The sequence below is a fragment of the Gavialis gangeticus genome, unplaced genomic scaffold, assembly GCF_001723915.1.
Source record: "Gavialis gangeticus isolate Ggan-Ray unplaced genomic scaffold, GavGan_comp1, whole genome shotgun sequence".
Classification (NCBI taxonomy): Eukaryota; Metazoa; Chordata; order Crocodylia; family Gavialidae; genus Gavialis; species Gavialis gangeticus.
This window is the reverse complement of record NW_017729025.1, coordinates 140,524,789-140,530,273: the sequence shown is the minus strand read 5'-3', so window position 1 is coordinate 140,530,273 and position 5,485 is coordinate 140,524,789. Positions and strand designations below refer to the sequence as shown.

General features: G+C 35.2%; 1 protein-coding gene across 1 annotated transcript in view; it reads left to right on the top strand.

The window, feature by feature from the left end:
• The first annotated feature begins 1,890 nt into the window (after positions 1 to 1,890).
• SOX6 (SRY-box 6) overlaps positions 1,891 to 5,485 on the top strand; it is a 489,331-nt gene continuing 485,736 nt past the window's right edge. Inside the window, exon 1 of the mRNA XM_019519647.1 lies at positions 1,891 to 1,947. The gene's annotated coding sequence lies outside the window, so the exon portion shown is untranslated. The remainder of the gene's footprint in view (positions 1,948 to 5,485) is intronic.

Sequence of the window (5,485 nt, the reverse complement as noted above, 5' to 3'; positions counted from 1 at the left end):
GGTCTGCTTTAACATATTAAAAAATCCCAAAACATAGCGTAGATCAAACATCTATGATTACAGTGCTATGTAACGAACAGCAAATGCTAATAATAAAGCTTTTGCATACAGAGGGGTGCATACAGTTGAAATGTAGAATCGTAAATGTGTTCCTTTCCTATTTGGCATCTTACCTGTACAAATACACTTAGTTTGTACAGAGAATTAACTGTGGAAGCCCAATTAAGAGATGCAGCTAAGAATTGGTTGTAGTTTGGTGGGGTTGCATATACTTTCGGTAGTTAGTTCTGCTCTGTATCTGTACCATACAGCATGTATAATATAGTTCTGTTTAAGAGAATGATATGGTTTAAGTAAATTCTCATTTCTTCACTTGAAATTATGTGTTTTTTCAGATCTTTGGGGAACTTGTCATAAAATAGAGTGTGTCATCTGAAGGTCTCCAATTCAAACCTAGCCAGGTCAATAAAGTAGTGGAGTCATTACGCCCAATGCCTGTTAGATGATCTGTTTGAAGTTAGTTGAAGGTTTCAGTCTAATTCTGAGCAAGTATGTGTCCACAGTACAAAGCTCATAATTACTGGTATTTACTGGAACTAATTGGTATACTTGTTGGCAGCTTCAGCAAGGAGGCTAAGCACTGAGTAGGAATGGAGGCTAACCTACTTTCTTGCTCCTGGAAACAGTTTTTCTGGATCAGGATTGTTGTAGATTGGTGAAGTAATGTGAGAAGGCTTGGTTTGCTAGAACAGTGTCTGTTCTGTGGGTAAATGGAGGCCTTTCAGTTTCTAAGGCTGTCAACCTGGCATGAGCAATAAATTCACTTAAAGGCAGAAAATAGAAAAGAAAGTAAGACTACCACATCTATGTAAAAAGGTCCCTTGTTCCTTAGAAGAAGGAAGCAATATAGGAAATGGAGGAGGAAAGGGTTGAATAATTGGTTTTTCTGGTTTTGGAAATACAGTAACTTCTCTAGCAGTTGAACGAAGAGTTCTTTGTCACTTCCTTTTCCCTAATTATCTTGAGTTCATTGTAGATAGTTTTCTGTGGTAAACCTTTTCTGTGTTTATCCAAGAGACATCACTGACTGAATAATCAATAAGTCTTTCTCTCCTTGATCTATTCAAGCATAAGGCTGAGATTATTGAGTGGGAGAAGAGGGGTCACCATCTGAAATATTTTCAGATTGTTGACAATCTTTCTCTGTTATGTCTCAACAAAAAAGGTACCTAGTGTCTACTAATATTCTTTTTGATTTAGGCTTTTGCTGATATATATTTAAAAATCTGCTACATGTGCATTTGTATTCTAAAGCACCTAAAAACTTAGTGTTGATGTGCCAGACAGATTAAAAGAAGCACAAAAGTCTAAATACTCAGCCTTCATACTTCCCTTTTTATTCTTAAGTCTTATTCCTTTTCCTTTCTTCTATTTCAGTCTGTCATATAGATCTTGTATTTCCAGTAGTTTTGGTTAACCTTTAAGCTAGTATTAAAATATTAAAAGCAAGGGATTTAAAAGCAAAATTGATCTCTGTTTTAACAACTAACCTTTCAGGTCTTTATAATCAAAACCATTTCCAGTGGAAATTCTAATCTGTGATTTACTTTAAATAAATAAATATACCAGAGACTCTGGATCTATTGTATGTTTCTTTAAAACCATTTATTATCAATAAGTGTCTTGTTTGCTATTGTGATTAAAAGGTAAAAGAAATTAAAATAGTAATTTCATTGTTTAATTAATTAGATTTTCAGATTATTTTAAACCAAATGTTTTGAAAACTATTTGACTTTTTTCTTCCCTTCACTTCAGTTGTTTTTCTTCAGCTGTTAAATTTTTTTCTTATACAGGCACTGCATGCAGTGAAATAATTTTCATGTTTTGCAGGGGTTTTCAGCTATTCATTGTAACATAGACTTGCCTATGAAATCGCTAAAAAATCAGGTAAATATGATACCACTGCTTGCTGCTTGACAATCCACTAGATCTCATATGCTGTTCCATATATATATACTGTGTATATGTGTGTGTGTGTGTGTGTGTGTGTGTATATATATATGTTGATAAACCTTTATTGTAATTTTGTCCTGCTAAATTTCTACCTTTTCAGTGAGATCTATGGACCCCTCCAATGCCAGGCTTCTCTGTTCAAACAGTATGACACTTTCTAATGTGTTTTCATTGCTTTCTGTAGAAGTAGAACATCATGAGATACAGTGTATAACCACATAACTTTTCACAGGATGCAGACTGCATGTTCCAAGCACTCACAAGTTTCAATTTGGGCTTCTTTTACTCTCTTCGCTTTTGATCATTGAAACTGAAACTTTTTGACTTTTGAGAAGCTGAATGGACTTTTCATTAGTTTTAAAAGATTATCTATTTTCCTGCATTGTAGTAGCAACAAAATCAGTATTGGATGTACCATTGACTTCTCTGGCCCTGTTTTTCATCCAAAGAGATAATTAATTTTAAAGATATTTTTCACAATATCTGAAACTATGATAGTATCCACAATACAAATTATTTTGAAATTATATCTCCAGTAAATGGACACATTATATTTTATGTTGTTTCTTGTTAGATCTGGTAAAAAAGACAGAGTAGGATACTAAGCCATGTATACTATTTTTGTCAAATTTGCTCTGCTGCATGGAGACTGTGTGGTAAGTGTGTGCGAATTGTGGACAGAGTAGGTGTGAAAGGGTTCATGCTAGATAATTCTGGGTGTAAATCAGAGAGGCAATGGTTCATAAGGTTCCATTCTGCTTAATACATAAAGATAACCTATTCCTATAGCATTTCATAGAAAGTTATTTCTTTGCCTAAAGAGTCCTGTAGGATAATTTTACAAAGCCTAGCAAAAGATCAAGTACAATATTAAAAACGTAGACATCCCAATAGTTCCACTCTATAGACTGTGTTTCAGTTTGTACTTAAGTAAGACATAAATCTATTAAACAAAAATTACATAGCTCACTTTTACACATGGAAGTTTTCAAGAAATCAAATAACTTTACTTTTTTAGGGACTTTTTAGACTCTTTTTGTTGATTTCCAAAAGATTTTGCATAATTCCTGTATTATTTTTCCCCCTAGAGATTCCAGTTATTTTCAAGCCTCTATGATATAATCTGAGAGTCACAGATTTTGTGTTTTATAGAGGCCTTCAGGCTGCAAAAATCCACTTTGATGGTTCCAGTCCAGTTCGTATGTAGGTCTGTTTGACTGTAGCACCAACCTGATGAATCGTAGTAGCCTACTAAAAGGAGTAAGGTCATTTTATAGGGAACTTTTGTTCTCGGGTTTCTTTGGCTGTAATTCACCGTTTTCTCCCGTAAGCCTAAATACATCTTAGACCCTCTTTCTACAAGGGGATATGAATGGAGCTTAATAAAAGGCAGAGTTTCAGCTATATTTGTCTGTAGGCACAAATTATAAGCTCTTTATGTGCATAGAATCCTGTTTTTCACCATACCAGATTCCTGAACCAGAGGTCTTGGCTGGGATTCCATCTGTTCAAACTTAACATGTCCTAGGGTGGTGATTGACCCAGGATACTGGGACAAAGGGAAGGATATTTCAATGGCATTTATAGGTGTGGCATGATGGGGGTAATTGATTAGAAAGTCACAGGAAAGCCCAATTGTCCAGCACTTTCTGCCAGTTGTATACTTTGAGCTCTCTTCCCCCTCCATAACCTTAAACAAATTGCATTGTGAATTTTATTTTGTGTATTTCAAAATCAACCTAATTACTATTCATTGTTGTTAATGAAAATTTTTAATAATAAGCAAAGAAGCTCATGAGTTGCCAAAATAAGTAGAAAAAGGAGGAAAATTCATTTACAGGAGGTAGGGGAAACTGTGGGAAAAGATTAGAAGTGAGGAACGCCAGAAGTCAGTGGCTTGCTTGGACTCTGACTGTATAGAACAGGGAACTTATTACAAAGGACCACACATGGGGAAAATGCTGCTAGCCACCCCTTTCAGACTGAGTGCCTCTGCTCATTTCAACTATGGCAACATGGCACAGGAAGAGAAATTTCCCATATAACCAGTTCCCAAGCTAATTAAGAATGTGGCTTTACATTTGAAACCAGTGATCTAAATGAAATGGATGCTGTCTTTAAATACAAGTGAGGAATAGATTACAACGATTTCAAAATACATAAATATATGTTTTCAAATTATTGCTGTCTAGTTCTGCCTGTCTTTGTGCATGTGTGTATGTGTATACACAGAGTAGATAGATATGATTAAATCTTTTACTGACTTAAAAATACATATATACAGTTAATAAAGATCATGACAAAAAGGTCCACATAAAAATAGAAGATGTTATAATACATACAGTATAATTAGAAAGATTGAAATGGACCACCAATTAAACCAATCATACATCCAAAGAAATAAGACTGATTATTAGCAGTTTTTTGGGACTGTATTCTTGACTGGTTAAACTATGGAAGTGTCTTTATTTAAATTAGTAGAAACTATGTTAGAACCTTCTAAAAGAGTGGCCTGGTCAAGAGCAACAATCTAAAAACAAATAGGAGGACTGTGAATATTATGATGATTTGGTTAATGCAGTTTTTATTACTAAGCAGGATTTCAAATTATTATGACTTTGTCACCAACTCACAATATATTTTTTTAAAGTTATGAATGCTCCAAACTAACAGCATGTTAGCAGCTAATTCGAACATTATTTCAGTATCATTCATAAATTACCTTTGAATCCTTTGACTTAAGAAAAAGAAAATCCCACAAATCCTAGTTTTGGTCAAAGCGTAAGACCATAATTAGCTCGGCATGTGCTTTTGAATTAAGAACACCATGTTCCAAGGTTCTTTAAAAACCTTTAAAAATGTTGGGGGAATACTTTCATAGAGCCTTATTAACTGGGCGGAGTCTTAAGATTTGTCAGGTATGAAGTGATGTTAATTAAATATTGTTATTCCTTTCTGTCAATCAAGTAAGGTTAAGCTTTATTTGTAATTTGAACACAAAGGGAAGTGAAACAGGTGAAAATATATAAAACAACTGCCAGGAAAACAGAGAGAATAGCAGAGTAAGAATTTAATTAGTAGGAATTTGTGGGGGAGTGTAGGAGGTATTTAGGGTGTTAATACCAAAGCGTTGCATTTTTCTCAATCCTAAGGACACTCTGCAGATTATAAATGCATACACACACACACACACACACACACACACACACATACACACTAGAGGTGCACCTATACATCGGTCTGATATTGGATGGTCACCAATATAAAAAAAAAATGTACTATATCAGAAATTGGCCATATCAGACTGATAATTTGGCCAATAAATGGCCCGTGCATGCATGCAGCCACAGCACAGCACAGGCAGTGAGGAGCACAGCCCTGCAGATTGGAGAGCTGCCTCCAGCTGGTAAGTCTGGTGTGGTGGGAGGGGAAGGGGGGGGAAGGGGGTGCAGATCAAGGCCACCTGCGGTTA